Source organism: Labeo rohita, chromosome 24, assembly GCF_022985175.1.
Source record: "Labeo rohita strain BAU-BD-2019 chromosome 24, IGBB_LRoh.1.0, whole genome shotgun sequence".
Lineage (NCBI taxonomy): Eukaryota > Metazoa > Chordata > Actinopteri > Cypriniformes > Cyprinidae > Labeo > Labeo rohita.
Window position 1 is genome coordinate 6352569 of NC_066892.1, and position 17971 is coordinate 6370539.

Here is a 17971-nt window from a genome sequence, read left to right on the forward strand (position 1 = left end):
GCTCTACAGCTCGATTCAGTTCAAGCTTTTGTGTTCTCATCCAATAGTGTCAGTACAGTTACTATTTTCTGACTATCCACCTTTTTCCTGAACATGTAAGTCTCGCCTGACTGGAACAATGCTTTACATTTCCAGTCTCTGGTGTTGCTAGTCAAATTAACGTATTTTCCGTGCCGATAATACACAGTGGCTTGGGAAAGTATTAATACCCCTTCATTTTTTCATGATTTGTTATGTTGCTGCCTTATGTTAAACTGCTTTAAATTACTACTTTTCCACATCAATCTACACTCCATGCACCATAACTGCAAAGCAATAAACTTTATTAAAATTTACTAAAAATAAAAACTGAAATTATTCCATTGCATAAGTATTCATACCGTTAGAACAGTTGAAATTTGCTCAGGAGCATTCATATTGTTAGTAGATGTTACTACACTACAAGTGAAGTTAACCTGTGGCAAATTCAACTGAATGGGTACACAAGGCACACACATCTTAAAGGAGACAATTTACAAATAATGTACTCACCCCCTTGTCATCCAAGATGTTCATGTCTTTCTGTCTTCAGTCGTAAAGAAATTACGTTTTTTGAGGAAAACATTTCAGGAAAACATTCTTCATATAATGGACTTTATTGGTGCCCCCGATTTTGAACTTCCAACTTCTAAAAAAACTTCTAAACGATCCCAGCCGAGGAAGAAGGGTCTTATCTAGCGAAACGATCAGTCATTTTTTTCGAAAAATAAAAATTTGTATACTTTTTAAGCACAAAAGCTCGTGTAGCACAGGTTCTGGGATGCGCGTTCACGTACTATTGAATCATGTCGAAAGGTCACGCCGAATGTAGACGGAACTACAGACCCAGTGTTCACAAAGCAAACGCGCAAAGACTAAGAAAGTGCAAGTAAGTCAAAAGCTGTTTACAATCAAAAAGGTATAATCATGTCAGACCTTTCTGAGGCGGAGTACACAGACGATGAACTTAGACGTGATTCGTAGTAGTGATGGGAAGTTCGGATAATTTTACCGACTCTGACCTTTGAGTCTCGTTCTGCAAAATGAACAAATCTTTTTTCGAGTCATTTCATTCATTTTAGCAAAATATAATTAAAATGTTACGTGTTACTTCCCTAACACATCTACTGCTTACACAAACGTTGATCACACTACAAACAAGACAAAACTGTAATGCTATAAGAAACACAAAAGATTAATTCATTGTTTACCTGGGTCTTTAGTCTATGATTAGCTCACCTCACCTCTTATCTGACAAGTTTTCAGGTTTGAGTCGTTCGTTCATCACGTGACAACGACTCGAAAAACCCGAAGACTCGAAACAGGTGAACTAATTCCAGTTCAGAACCTAATAGGATGTTGCGCAACTGAACGAATCACTCCCCAAGACGACTCGTTCTTCCCGAGTCACATTAAAGATCCGTTCACAATGAGCGAATCATTTAAGAACGTGCATCCCAGAGCCTGTGCTACACAAGCTTTTGTGCTTAAAAAGCATACAAATTTTTATATTCCGAAAAAAATGACCGATCGTTTCGCTCGATAAGACCCTTCTTCCCCGGCTGGGATCATTTAGAGCCCTTTGAAGCTGCATTTAAACTACATTTTGGAAGTTCAAATTGGAAAAAATTTACATAAGGACAAACATCACTGCAACACACCACCGATCTGGGCTTTATGGTGGTGTGGCAAGACTCAATCCTCTCCTCAATGAAGACACATGAAAACACAATTGGAATTTACAAAAAATGACCCTTAGACTGTGAGAAACAAAATTCTGTTGTCTGATGAACCTCAGTTCCAAGCATCATGTTTGAAGGAAACCAGGCACTGCTCATCACCTGCACACTATTATCCCAACAGTAAAGTGTGGTGGTAGCAGCCTCATGCTGTGGCAAACTGACAGAGCTTGAAAGGTGAAGAGGTGAGAGATAACTGCCAAATGCTGATGTGAAAAGCTTGTCGCATCATACCAAAAAGACTTTGAAGGCTGTAAAGGTGCTTTAGCTGCTGAGTTAAGGGTATGAATACTTATGCAATGTATTTATTTCAGTTGTTGTTGTTTTTTTAATAAATTTACAAAGTTGTGAGAATTTTTGCTTTGTCATTATGGTGTTTGAAGTGTAGATTGATGTTGGGGAAAAATAATTTAAAGCATAAGGCAGCAACATAAAACGTGAATAAAACGAAGAGTATGAATACTTTCGCAAGGCACTGAAACGTCAAACCTTTGAAAATGGTTTTAAAAAGCACCTGGCACCATAGTTTAGTCTCACCACGATTCCAATGATCATCGTTTTGCGTTAACTCAGTTAAAACTGTGTGTGGATGACATGAGGAAACTGATGAGTGCATATACATACAGCTCTCAATTGGAGCTAACGTTAAATTTGCAGGATTTTATTCACAAAATAATAAGAGTACACATTATTTTATTTTATCACACACAGTTTTTTAACTGAAGCGCTGCGAGCTATGCTAGTTTTTTTCGTCATTGTTTACACAATGCATACAGCACCGGACACGGACAGACTTGTTGGTATGCAAACAAGCACTTTACAAGAATTCCTTAGAAAGCTTATTGCTGTTACAAAAAGATCAGTCAATCATTTTACCCTGTTTTAACATGGATATCTATGGAGACCAGAACACGAGATTAACCGAACAGAAGTTAGAACATCATGGCAGCGCTCACTGGTTATTCAGGTGGATAAATAAAGGTGAATTAACTGGCCCAAAAAAAATCTGAAAATCTCTATTTTGCTGATTTTGGACAAAATTAAATAAACACATGCACACTTCAAAGTTTTGGGAGTCACTAAAGCATATAGACCAAAGTATGGCTGAGGATTTTCTAAATTATCATTCCACGATGACTATGATGAAGAGTGCTTTAACATGAAAAGCAAACTAAATGCCATTCAAATGCCTTTGTTTTACCATGAAGGAGTCATGCAAATGTCTTTGTACCAACACCACCCTGATAACAAACACTCACAAAAATAGCACTATTTAAATATATATAAAATGCTATTTTTGTGACTGTAAAATATAAGGCACCAGCTAATAGATTTTATTTATTTATAGTTTAATACTCACTTGCTTTGATACCGACTACACGCCTAAATAAAACCATCACTCCAGTTAATATTTTCACAGTAAAACTCCTGCGTCAAACTTTTATTGTGCTTTGAGAGTCTAAGACATTGACCTTGTTTATTATCTGATTAGCTAATGATTAGCAGCCATCCTGAGTTATCGCTAAGTTTATAGGTACTGTAAGTGATATACTGCAATCGGGGAATATCAAAGTAAAATATCTTTACTGGCAGATATCTGTAATAAGTTGCTGTATGAAAGTCCTAGGCTATGTAAACAGTAGAAAAAGAACAAGAAGAGCAGCCTCTTGCTGCACGGTTAACTAAAACTATTAAAAACATACAGTTCAGGTCAAAAGTTTACATACACCTTGCAGAATCTGCAAAATGTTAATTATTTTACCAAAATAAGAGGGATCAAAAATGCATGTTTTTATTAAGTACTGACCTGAATAAGATATTTCACATAAAAGACTTTTACATATAGTCCACAAGAGAAAATAATAGCTGAATTTATAAAAATGACCTTGTTCAAAAATGTACATACACTTGATTCTTAATACTGTGTTGTTACCTGAATGATCCACATCTGTGTTTTTATTGTTCGTAGTGATAGTTGTTCATGAGTCCCTTGTTTCTCCTGAACAGTTAACCTGCCCACTGTTCTTCAGAAAAATCCTCTTAATGCATTATTTTTCCTTCTGGAGCATCAGTGAGTATTTGAACCTTCTGTAATAGTTGCATATGACTCCCTCAGTTGTCCTCCGTGTCAAAAGATGGATCTCAAAATCATACAGTTATTGTTCAAAAGGGTTAAAATACACAAAAATGCTGAAAAACCAAAGAATTTGTGTGACCTGAAGGATTTTTCTGAAGACCAGCAGATAGTTTAACTGTTCAGGACAAACAACTGACTCATGAACAACTATCACTAAACAAAAAAAAACACAGATGTGGATCATTCAGGTAACAACACAGTATTAAGGATCAAGCGTAATTTTTATAAATTCAACTATTATTACCTCTTGTGGACTACATGTAAATGTCTTTTTTGTGAAGTATCTTATTCAGGTCAGTACTAAATATAAAAAATGGCATGCATTTTGTATGATCCCTCTTATTTTGGTAAAATAATTAATATTTTGCAGATTCTGCAAGGTGTATGTAAACTTTTGACCACAACTGTATGTCTTAACTGAAATAAAGCTGAAATAAAAATTACAAATATAAACATATGAAAAAGTTAAACAAACTAAAATCAGAAATGCTGCCTTAAAAACTAACAGGAATTTGTAAAAGTATGTAAAATGTGTATAAAAAAATGTTGAAGCACTAAAATTACAATCTGGAAAAAACAGAAAACTAAACTGGAATAAAATAAATTAATTCAATTCAATTCACATTTATACGTACAGCGCTTTTCGCGATCGTTGCACAGCAGCTTCACAGAAAATAAATGTTTAAATTTAATTTAAAAATTAATTTAATTTTAAAATTAATGAAAAAGGACAAAAGCACATAGAAAAAACAAAATATTAAAATATAAGCTAATTAAAATATTAATCTAAAATATAATGTATAAATAACACTGGTTTGCTGACATGTTTTGAAGGCTTGGGATTTGAAGAATGGGTATACAGTTGTAATTAGCAAATTAGCACCTTTAATGACTTAATGAAATTGTCCAAGTGGATAATAAAGCCGTTAGCAGACCCTAATATGCCATGCCATCCTCTATGCTTATTCACCATAACAGATATGTATATTAGCACAGCCATGGCTGTTTTGTCAGCTGTGTGCGGCTAAAATTAGTGTGAGCCAGAGGACTCTTCGCCTCACAAGCTGTATGGCATCATAATTGAATCTCATTTACATTACCATTGATTTACCTGCCGGTGCAGCATCGCACATTGACGTCAATGTTCACAGCGAAGACCAAGGAACAGGAGTATGCTAAGGAGGTCACTGTGACACACACCACCTTCATGACAAGGCAACATACCCCAGCTCCCATGAATCGATGCGTTACATAAGAACACTGTCTGGTGATATAAATCAGAGTGAAAACAGCATAAATCTCTCACCCCTACCACCCGCCAACAAGCAGCTAATCTGCACTGCAGTAAATCCCAAAGAGCATCCTGGCATGTACACAACAGTGCGGGCATGAAACATGACCTAGAGTCAAGGACGTACTCGCACACACACAGAGTTTCAGACAGGAACAGCCATGTCCGCAGGCTTTCATGCTAATGCGTTTCAGGGAGAGCAGGCGTATCGTCGCACATTAAGAAAGATATATAAAGACGCAGTTGCAAATATACACATGCCTTTTATGTCATTGCTGTTGCACTTAATGGAATCTCACTGTCTGTAGTTAACGCATCCTTTGATGCTTAATGTAAATCCTCTTAATTGAGCAAGAGATCTTCTGTGTGGACAGACAGCTGCTTTTATGGCTTTCTATTCTGTAAATTGCTCAATAACGCTGTCATGTAGAGCTTGGGAATATTTGTTCTCTGAGGTTCACATGGCACTAGGCCACAAAGTCCGAGGACACTGTGAAGGCCAAACTAGAAGGCCTACTGAAATTTTAATGATAAAAAAATTCTATTTACAGCTGAGGTCAAACGCTTACACTGCTTACAGAACCTGCAAAATGTTAATTATTTGACCAAAATAAGAGGGATCATACAAAATGCGTGTTATTTTTGGTTTAGTACTGACCTGAATAAGATATTTCACATAGAAGACGTTTACATATAGTCCACAAGAGAAAATAATAGTTACATTTATAAAAATGCCCCCGTTCAAAGTTTCAAAAAGCAAACAAAAGCATGCACAACGATCTCAAAAGGGTGCTTGACTAAAAAACAAGTACAACAATTTAAATGTAAAGTCGGCAACACCAAGGCTCCAAAAATATAAAAAAATATATTTAAAAGGCTTTCGCATAGCGTGTAACGTTTCGAGCACGCAGGCTCTTCATCAGACAAATTAAACAATGCTAATGTGCCACTCTTTATACTTCCAGGTGATCAAAAGTCACATGACCATATACAACATTTTATTTTCATAATAAATAATACATCCAAACATTAACAAATCGACCAAAGAAAAAAAACAAAAACTTATCAAAACCAAGAACCAAAAATATTCTTAATAAACAGTTCAATAAACTTTAATCCCTGCAAACATACATAACACTAAGCTCAACTGGCCACACCAAAACTTTTTATTGTATTATAAACCCCGTTCAAAAGTTTACATACACTTGATTCTTAATACTGTGTTGTTACCTGAATTATCCACATCTGTGTTTTTGTTTTGTTTTTTTGTTTTGTTTAGTGATAGTTGTTTGTCCTGAACAGTTAAACTGCCTGCTGTTCTTCAGAAAAATCCTTTAGGTCCCACAAATTCCTTGGTTTTTCAGCATTTTTGTGTATTTGAACCCTTTCCAACAATGACTGTATGATTTTGAGGTTCATCTTTTCACACTGAGGGACTCATATGCAACTATTACAGAAGGTTCAAATGCCCACTGATGCTTCAGAAGGAAAAACAATGCATTAAGAGCCAGGGGGTGAAAACTTCTGAACAGAATAACGATGTGTACATTTTTCTTATCTCATATAGTCATTGTTGGAAAGAGTTCAAACACACAAAAATGCTGAAAAAACAGAATTTGTGGGACCTGAAGGCTTTTTCTTAAGAACAGCAGGCAGTTTAACTGTTCAGGACAAACAAGGGACTCATTAACATCTATCACTAAACAAAAAATCATTCAGGTAACAACACAGTATTAAAGGGGTCATCGGATGCCCATTTTCCACAAGTTGATATGATTCTTTAGGGTCTTAATGAAAACTTTATAATATACTTTGGTTAAAAATTCTCAATGGTTGTGTAAACACCCTTTTTACCTTGTCAAAATCAGCTCTGCAAAAATCATCCTGGTTGAGGCTGCTTTAAATGTTAATGAGCTCTGCTCGCCCCGCCCCTCTCTTCTCTCTGTGGAGTGACGAGCCTGTTTACTTTAGCCACGTTTAGCCACTAAACTTACTAACTAGCACGTTATTAGGAAAGGTGATTGCAGAGATTCATAAAAAAAACCTTATACACACTTCTGCTGTAAGGGAAGCTGGATCACGAATGATTTGCGCAAACATAGACGCATTTATGTAGATCGGGAGGTGCATTCCCTTCACAAACAAACGTAATCCACTGCATCTTCCACTCTTATTTTACCAAAATAAGAGGGATCATGCAAATCTACCCTATAATTACTCACTTTCATGCCATTTCAAACCCGTAAGATTCATTCATTATTTTCACTTGAGTCGTTATTTTTGTTTTCTTTGCGCACAAAAAGTATTGTTGTAGCTTCATTACATTACGGTTGAACCACTGATGTCTCACGGACTATTTTAACAATGTCCTTACTACCTTTCCGGGCCTTGAACGTGTCAGTTGCGTTGCTGTCTATGCAAGGTCAGAAAGCTCTCGGATTTCATCAAAAATATCTTAATTGGTGTTCCAAAGATGAATGAAGGTCTTACAGGTTTGGAACGACTTGAGGGTGATTAATTAATAATATATTACTGCATCTGTCTGTTGCTGATGTAGGCATCTTGTTTTTGGTCTCATTTAGTATGGATAGGAATTTACACACTGGCACAAAAATGTCTGTTCAATAAATCAATAATACTGCCTGTGAATGCATTGGACCTTAAAAATAGCAGTGTGCAAGCAGGGGATTTCTCACTGAAGGTGTTATCTGAGTGAAATGTGTTTCCAAATAACATAGGATATATAACACGTTTGATTACCATATAACTACGACGCTGTACATCTTCTAAAAATGCCACCCAACTTTCCTTTATCTATAGGAAGATCTATTTTGGTCACCCCACTTGGCATTTACGTATATATAAACGATATGGAGGAACTTCACACCTCACACACCTTATCTCACACCTTGTGTGCTTTCAGTTGTGTAGGCATTGCAATGTTTATCCCAAAAAGCAAACCGTTTCCATGAGCCCAAAAACAATTTTCTTAATTCCAGTTATAGATTCAATGAAGGTAGGATCAAATCATGTAAATAACACGTGCACATCAGCAGACTTACATGGAACTTGTGTTTGCAAATTTCTGAACATTCTCTGGATGTTCATTTGAATATCTGAAAAACTTGATACTGGTGTCAGAGTATAAACATAGACCAACTTGGACAACCAGTGTAACCAGACCAGCCTAAGCTTCCTGTTTCTTAGATTTTGTTGATTATGTGAGCTTGGGCTTCTGCAGACACTCTCTCCATCCATCCTGGCAAGAGCACAGAGGCGTTAGTGTGACAGGAGGAGAGTGTGTCACCTGAGACACTACAGTTCACTTTGCAAATGGGTCACCTAGTAACTGCTCACCTTCCCTAAATAGATGAACGCACAGCTCCTGACTGCAGGTTACCAAATGAATGAACCAAATGAATGTAGGCCTACTAAATAAAGCACAAGAAATGAACAGTTCACCTTAAAATGTAAATTCTGTCATTATTTACTCATCCTCATGTTGTTTCAAAGCTGTATGACTTTTGTTTCATCTGCAGAACACAAAAGTTGAATTTTAGTAGAACACTTTTAAAGGGGCAGTTCACCCAAAATGAAATTTCTGTCATTAATTACTCAACCTCATGTCCTTCCAACCTCGTAAGTGCTAATCTGTGTTCCGAAGATGAACGAAGGTCTTACGAGTTTGGAACAACATGAGGATGAGTGACTAATGACAGAATTTTCATTTTTGGGTGAACTAACCCTTTAAATATGTGACCCTGGACCACAAAACCAGTCATAAGGGTTATTCTACATATTAATAAATAAATAAGCTTTCCACTGATGTATGGTTTGTTAGGATAGGACAATATTTGGCTGAGATACAACAATTTGAAAATCTGGAATCTGAGGGTGCAAAAAAATCTAAATATTGAGAAAATAACCTTTTAAGTTGTCCAAATGAAGTTCTTAGCAATGCATATTACTAATCGAAAATAAAGTTTTGATAAATTTACAGTAGGAAATTTATAAAATATCTTCATGGAACATGATCTTTATTTAATATCCTAATAATTTTTGGCATAAAAGAAAAATCGATCATTTTGACCCATACAATGTATTTTTGGTTATTGCTACAAATATACCAGTGCTACTTAAGACTGGTTTTGTGGTCCAGGGTCACATATAATGGATTGTTTCAGTGGTAAGAAACATTCAAAATACACTTACAAATGTTTATTGTATTGCATTTTATTTCTGTGCATCTGTAGATTTAAATTAAAATATATACTCAATCTTTATTTTTCTCAAAATTATTTTTTCTCATGCTATATATTCTATGATCATTTGTTCATATTTAATTTTCCTGATTTAATAGATTTATTTTTATTTAAAAATATGAAATATATCCCTTTTGACTTTAGTATGTCAAAATGAAATAAGGCTTTTTTACAATGTTTATCACATATTGTAATGCCACGCCAGCAGAGGGAGCCATCTCCCGAGTACTGACTGCACGCTCCCTCTGCTGCTTCTACTGTCACTTCCTGTTTGGCAGTATTTAAGGACTCACCATGTGCTCACTCACTGTGAAGTATTGCCAGTTTACCTGCCTTACCGAGCGTTTTCTGATTATCTTGTTTTGCTTACACGTGTATGATTCTGCCTTGTTTTCTGACTGCCGTTTTCTTGGATTTCCCCTATTGGATTGTTTGCCTGTGTGGACTGCTTATACGGTTTGACTATTCTGCCTGGTTTATCACTACGTTTACGGATTACCCCTGGACTGTTGTAAGATTGGACTGCTTTCTGGTTATTGACCCACTGCCTGGCTACACGTGTATGTTTTCTGTTGTTTGCAATAAACTTCCGCAAATGGATTCTAACGCCGCCTCAGCGTCATCGTTACAGAATACTTCGCCTACCCTGAATCCAGCGGAGGTCTCCAACTTGCAAGCAGCATTCGCTTACCAGAGCGAGTTGTTAAAGAGTTATCAGGAGCAACTCGCTAAGCTACAGTCCGTCAACGAACACCTGACGCACTATGTACGATCTCTGCCTCCTCCCATGCCTTCAACGGTAAGCTTCGCTCTTCCTAACAAGTTTGACGGTACGGCTGAGCAATGCAAAGGTTTTGTTCGTCAAGTGAAGCTGTATTTCGAATATCAACAAGACCGTTTTGAATCTGAGGAGAAGAGATGTGCGTTCTTGATGACTCTGCTCACAGGGAGAGCTTTGGACTGGGCTTCTGCTGTATGGGATGCCGACTCTCAACTCAAGAAATCTGTCGAGTATTTCCTGCTACAGATTCAAGAAGTGTTCGAATATCCCGCAGGGGGCAGGGATATTTCGACACAACTCATTCATGCTAAACAGGGTAACTGTACAGCAGCGGAGTATGCAATTGAGTTTCGTAATCTGGCGGCTCAGAGTGGATGGAATGATGTTTCTCTCAAAGCTATCTTCTACAACAGCTTGCATATCGACCTGCAAACCGAGCTGGCCTGCCGACGGGAGAATTCATCATTTTCCAAACTCATCAACCTCACTATCAAGATCGACAATCTCATGAGGCAGTCACCCAAGCAACGCTCAAGCAAAAGCAACCGGCATATGTCATCAACCTGTGATCATGCAACGGAACAACCACCGTCCGAACCCATGCAACTCAACGCTTCACGGTTATCTGAGGATGAACGGATTAGACGTCGTCTAAACCACCTGTGCTTTTACTGCGGTGGACCAGGCCACCGTAGTAGTGGATGTTCCCTCAAGTCCAAGAATTCATCAGGGGTAAATATCAAAGATCTCACGTCATTACAGTATAAATCTCTGACATTGCCGGTTACCATAAGAACTGATACTCTCAATCTTGATCTTACAGCGATGATTGACTCTGGGGCTGCACTGAATCTCATCAACAAGAACATCGTCCAGAAATATAATATCCCGACTCAACCATGCATACCACCCATCCAGATTAAAGCCATCAACGACACCCTCATCGACCACGGCATCCACCATCAAACCAGAACCGTAACACTACAGATTGGATTACTGCATCATGAGGATATCACTTTGTATGTGGTCGATTCACCTAAGTACGAGGTCATCCTCGGGTTCCCCTGGCTCTCCATCCATGATCCTGATATCTCCTGGTTCCAGGGGGAGCTAACTCACTGGTCACAATTCTGCATGGAAAACTGTCTTCTCGCTCAATCTCAACCATGTCTCACCACAAGCGTCGAGAGCCCTGATACCCAGGTAAAAATCACTATTCCCGATCACTACCAGGATTTATCTGAGGTCTTTAGCAAATCAAAAGCCACGCAGTTACCTCCACACCGTCCCTGGGACTGTGCAATCGATCTACTGCCCAACGCCATGCCACCTAAAAGTAAAGTTTATCCGCTGTCTCGGATGGAGGATCAAGCTATGGAGGACTACATTGAGGAGGCACTTGAATCAGGATTCATCCGGGTATCTACATCCCCTGCTGCAGCGGGGTTCTTCTTCGTGAGCAAGAAGGATGGTGGGTTGAGACCATGCATTGATTATCGTGGACTTAACAATGTTACAGTAAAGTTCCGGTACCCTCTGCCTCTAGTTCCCCCGGCTCTAGAACAACTACGGGAAGCCACCATTTACTCGAAACTTGATTTACGAAGTGCCTACAACCTCATCAGGATCAAGGAGGGGGACGAATGGAAGACTGCATTCCTCACCACTAGGGGGCACTACGAATACCAGGTAATGCCGTACGGGTTAGCCAACGCCCCAGCTGTCTTCCAGTCCTTCATAAACGAGATACTTAAAGACTTTATGAACAAATTCGTAATTGCCTACATTGACGACATCCTCATCTTTTCCAAGTCAGAAGCAGAACACATCTCCCAAGTACGTGCTGTACTATCTCGCCTTCTGGAACATCAACTATATGTCAAAGCGGAAAAGTGTGAGTTTCATGTCCACCAAACATCCTTCCTTGGATATCAAGTCAGTCACCAGGGGGTCAAAATGGATCCGAGTAAAATCCAGGCAGTCACGGAATGGTCTCAACCATCGACCGTCAAGGAGTTACAAAGATTCCTGGGCTTTGCCAACTTCTATCGCCGATTCATCCGTAATTATAGTACCATTGCTGCTCCTCTAACTTCTCTGCTCAAGAACAAACCCAAGAAACTCAGTTGGACCGAAGGCGCAGAACGTGCATTCGCTACCCTCAAGGCAAGCTTCACTACCGCCCCCATCTTGAAACATCCAGACCCGGAGCTGCCATTCGTCGTGGAGGTGGATGCATCGGACTGCGGTATCGGAGCCGTTCTGTCTCAACGTCACGGTCAGCCAGGCAAGCTTCATCCCTGCGCCTTCTATTCCAGAAAACTCACCAGTGCAGAACGAAATTATGACGTGGGTAACAAGGAACTTTTATCCATGAAAGCAGCCATTGAGGAGTGGCGGCATTGGCTTGAGGGCGCCAAACACCCATTTCAAGTTATCACGGACCACAAGAATCTCGAGTACATCAAGGGTGCTAAGAGGCTGAATCCACGCCAGGCACGTTGGGCCCTTTTCTTCACTCGTTTCAACTTTACAGTCACTTATCGACCAGGAAGTAAAAATAGCAAGGCGGACGCTCTCTCCCGGCAACATGATCCACACATGGATCTCCTTCCACCAGAACCCATTCTTCCACCCACCGTCATACTAGCGCCCATCTCATGGGACATTATGGAAGAAATTCAGCGAAGGCACGAGCAGGACCCTCCACCACCACAATGTCCACCCAATAAGCTCTATGTACCACAAGACATGCGTCAACAAGTTCTGCAATGGGTCCATACCTCGCTTAGTGCAGGACACCCAGGTATATCTCGAACTTTACATCTGGTGAAGAACTCGTTCTGGTGGCCCTCAATGACTGCTGACACCTCTACCTTCGTCAAGTCTTGTCAAATCTGTGCACAGTCTAAGACCTCCAAAGAACTGCCTTCAGGATTGCTGCAACCATTACCCATTCCACAACGACCCTGGTCCCATCTGTCCATAGATTTTGTCACAGATCTGCCATCCTCCCAAGAATTCACAACCATACTGGTAATCATCGACCGCTTCTCCAAATCCTGCCGTCTCATCCCTCTAAAAGCTTTACCCACAGCCATGGAAACAGCCCTAGCTCTCTTCAACCATGTCTTCCGAGTGTATGGCCTACCTGAGGATATCGTCAGTGACAGAGGTGCTCAGTTCACCTCACAAGTCTGGAAAGCCTTCTGCAAGCAACTTGACATCAATGTCAGCCTCACCTCAGGATACCATCCGCAAAGTAATGGACAGGTGGAGAGACTAAATCAAGAGATCGGTCGATATCTCCATTCATACTGCAGCAGAGAGCAGCACAGATGGTCAGAGTTCCTTCCTTGGGCCGAATATGCCCAAAACTCACTCACCCATTCCTCTACTCACCCCCTTTCAGTGTGTCCTGGGGTTTCAGCCCCCCATGTTCCCGTGGTCAGGTGAACCCTCTTCGGTACCGGCTGTTGATGACTGGATTAAGCGTAGTGAGAGGGTGTGGGATAGTGCTCATGTGCGCCTCCAGCGGGCCGTAAAGAATCAGGAGTTTCAGGCTAACAGGCGCCGCCTTCCGCACCCTCCCTACCAACCTGGACAGCGGGTCTGGCTCTCAACACGGGACATCAAGCTGCGGCTGCCCAGCAGGAAGCTCAGCCCAAGGTATGTTGGACCATTTAAAATACTTAAACGTATAAATGAAGTTACATACCAGCTTGAGCTTCCTCCTAACTATCGCATCTCTCCCTCCTTCCATGTGTCGCTCCTAAAACCGGTCCACCCGGAGGCTGACCCCGGCCAGATGGCCCCAGAACCGCCGCCACCCTTGGATGTGGACGGCTCACCTGCTTACAAGGTGAAGGAGTTGCTGGACTCTCGGCGCAGAGGGGGTCAGCTCCAATATTTGGTGGACTGGGAGGGCTATGGACCTGAGGAGAGGTCATGGGTAGCCGCCAACGACATACTGGATCCGTCCCTCACGGAGGAGTTTCATCGAGCCAGACCCGACCGTCCAGCACCACGACCACGGGGACGACCTCGCCGAGCTCCAGGAGTCGCTCCTAGAGGGAGGGGTACTGTAATGCCACGCCAGCAGAGGGAGCCATCTCCCGAGTACTGACTGCACGCTCCCTCTGCTGCTTCTACTGTCACTTCCTGTTTGGCAGTATTTAAGGACTAACCATGTGCTCACTCACTGCGAAGTATTGCCAGTTTACCTGCCTTACCGAGCGTTTTCTGATTATCTTGTTTTGCTTACACGTGTATGATTCTGCCTTGTTTTCTGACTGCTGTTTTCTTGGATTTCCCCTATTGGATTGTTTGCCTGTGTGGACTGCTTATACGGTTTGACTATTCTGCCTGGTTTATCACTACGTTTACGGATTACCCCTGGACTGTTGTAAGATTGGACTGCTTTCTGGTTATTGACCCACTGCCTGGCTACACATGTATGTTTTCTGTTGTTTGCAATAAACTTCCGCAAATGGATTCTAACGCCGCCTCAGCGTCATCGTTACACATATGTGCAAATTTAAGCAATCAACTAAGGAAATAAAGTGATATCTATACATTTTTTTACCTTATTCATCTGCATTTTACGTATATAATACATGCACTTAAAAATTACACAAAGCTGTCACATGACTTCAGAAGACCTGAAAATATACTGGACCACTGTTATGAAATTTACATTATTAAATGTCTTTGAATTTTTAAAAAGAAGCCATATTTAAAAAAAAAAAAAGGAAACAAAATCTGAAACACTTTATATTAGGAAACACATATTTACTATTAACTAAGCGCTTTTCCTCAATAAACTCCTAATTTGCTGCTTAGAGATAGTAAGACAGAGTTGTTGTACTGTAGTATGTTTACTTATTAGGAAGGTTTAAGGGATCTAGAATGTGGTTATCCAGAATAAGGCATTAATATGTCCCTTTTAAGTAGTAATAAACAGCTAATATGTTAGTAATACGCAACTAGTTAATAGTGAATACTGTTCCCTAATCTAAAGTGTTACCAGAAAATTCACAGAAGAAAGTGTGTCACACATGTTGGGAAGGAAACGAGGCTGAGTAAATGATGACAGAATGTTTATTTTTGGGTGAACTATCTCTATAATGAAGTTAGATTATGCATTCAGTGCTCCCTTTCTCATTCTTTCACAGTCTTTCATCTGATCTCTACCTTCTTTTCTCCTCTTCAGTGTGTCGCAGTGCAGAGCAAGTGTCTGTACTTAGATATGCCTCAGATATGCGCTGCTAGAGTTTCTTTATGAGCTGTCGTGGGTTCAAGTTCCTCACATTACCACCTGTTGGCAGCCATCTGACCTGGACCTCAAAGGTCAAGAGGGGAGAGTATCATTTTAGATCTTGCCTAGTGTCCCTCCGCCTCCAATGCAACCACATCTGTACATACCAGAAAAAGCACGCATGGCACATGCAAGACATATGCTATGCATTCGCCACACTGAAATGAAGGGATTCTGAAATGATATAAATCAATCCTCATATAAGGATTATTTCCAAAACAGCCCAAATCCTCATTCCTGGAATGGATTAAAATAGGACAGATTAAGTCAGAACAGGAGACAAGATAAGATAAAATACAGACCTGTAGAGACACACTCCAGAAAAAAAACCCTTTAAAGGGGTCATCGGATGCCTATTTTCCACAAGTTGATATGATTCTTTAGGGTCTTAATGAAAAGTCTATAGTATACTTTGGTTAAAAATTCTCAATGGTTGTGTAAAACAACACCCTTTTTACCTTGCCAAAATCAGCTCTGCAAAAATTATTCTATTCTAGTCGAGGCTGCTTTAAATGCAAATGAGCTCTGTTCACCCCGCCCCTCTTTTCTCTCTGTGGAGTGATGAGCCTGTTTACTTTAGCTAAACAAACAAACGTAATCCACTGCATCTTCAGTGGCTCAGATGTCGGGAGTAAATGATGACCACTACGTTCATTATTACATCCAGCAACACAACACCTCAATCGCTCAATTCTTGTCTAACTTACATGCCTGCTCCGGCATCAAAATAAAGAGGTCGGACTGTTACAGCTGATCTGAGGTAAGACGCTCATGTCAATCAACTAACATGGGAGCGGCCTCTGTCGGTGTGACGCCACAACAACAGGCATCTGAGAATGGCTCGATTTGAAAAAGTGGACATTATTTTTACAGATTAATTAAAAACCACTGCATGGATTTTTATCATTATAGGGTAGATTTGTACATACACTGCCAACACACATTAATGTTCATGAAAAAGTGAACTTTGTATCCGATGACCCCTTTAAGATTCAAGTGTATATAAGCTTTTGAACAGGGTCATTTTTATAAATTCAACTATTATTTTCTCTTGTGGACTATATGTAAACTTCTTTTATGTGAAATATCTTATTCAGGTCAGTACTAAATAAAAAATAACGCATTTTGCATGATCCCTCTTTGCATGATCCCTCTTATCTATAAAATAATTACCACTTTGCAGCTTCAATTTCTTTAAATTTCTTTAAAAATCCATGCAGTGGTTTTTAATTAATCTGTAAAAATAATATTCCCTTTTTCAAATCGAGCCATTCTCAGATGCCTGTCGCTGTGCCAGCACACCGACAGAGGCCGCTCCCACGATAGTTGATTGACATGAGCGTCTTACCGCAGATCAGTTGTAACAGTCCAACCTCCATGTTTTGATGCCGGAGCAGGGATGTAAGTTAGACAAGAATTGAGCGATTGAGGTGTTGTGTTGCTGGATGTAATAATGAATGTAGTGGTGGTCATTTACGCCCGACATCTGAGCCGCTGAAGATGCAGTAGATAACGTTTGTTTGTGAAGGGAATGCGCTTCCAGATCTACATATATCCGTCTATGTTCGCGCGAATCATTCATGATCCAGCTTCACCTACAGAAGAAGTGAGTATAAGGTTTTTTTTTTATGAATCTTTGCGATCGCCTTTCCTAATAATGTGCTAGTTAGCAAGTTTAGCAGCTAAACGCTGCTAAATGCAGCTAAAGTAAACAGGCTTGTCACTCCACAGAGAGAAGAGAGGGGGCGGGGTGAGCAGAGCTCATTTGCATTTAAAGCAGCCTCGACCAGAATGAGATGATTTTTGCAGAGCTGATTTTGGCAAGGTAAAAAGGGTGTTGTTTTACACAACCATTGAGAATTTTTAACCAAAGTATATTATAGAGTTTTCATTAAGACCCTAAAGAATCATATCAACTTGTGAAAAATGGGCATCCGATGACCCCTTTAAAGCTGATTATAATGAGCTTAGTTTTGTTTTTAGTTTACTTGATTCAATTCTTTCTTTGTTCATAACCACTCAAACAATTGTTCACTGAATATGAGCATACTGTGGGAGTTTTTTCATTTGTCAGCCTGAGTCATAAGGTAACTTGACCTCAGAGTTGCTAAAGTTCCTGGAAACTAAGATACAATTCATAACTCAGTAAGAGCAACAATGCAACGTATCAGCTATGAGGGCTTTCATGTGGCGAGTTGAATAAAATGAAGTGTGCATACAGACTACATTTATGTTATTAAACAACACTGATCGGCTAATCCTGCTGTGTTTAAACAGAAATGAAAGAGGCCCTAACGCACACACCTGCAGATCCCCGGCGGATATGAGGAATCTGGAGAATGCATTTACGTTGAATCACCATAAATGGGGCGTCCGGGATAGAGACAGACACAATGAATCCTTAAATAGCTAAAACATAACAAACT

General features: G+C 39.9%; 1 protein-coding gene across 1 annotated transcript in view; it reads right to left on the reverse strand.

Moving 5' to 3' along the window:
- The window catches only part of yme1l1a (YME1-like 1a), a 416634-nt gene that overhangs the window by 347407 nt on the left and 51256 nt on the right, over window positions 1-17971 (reverse strand). The window lies entirely within an intron of this gene.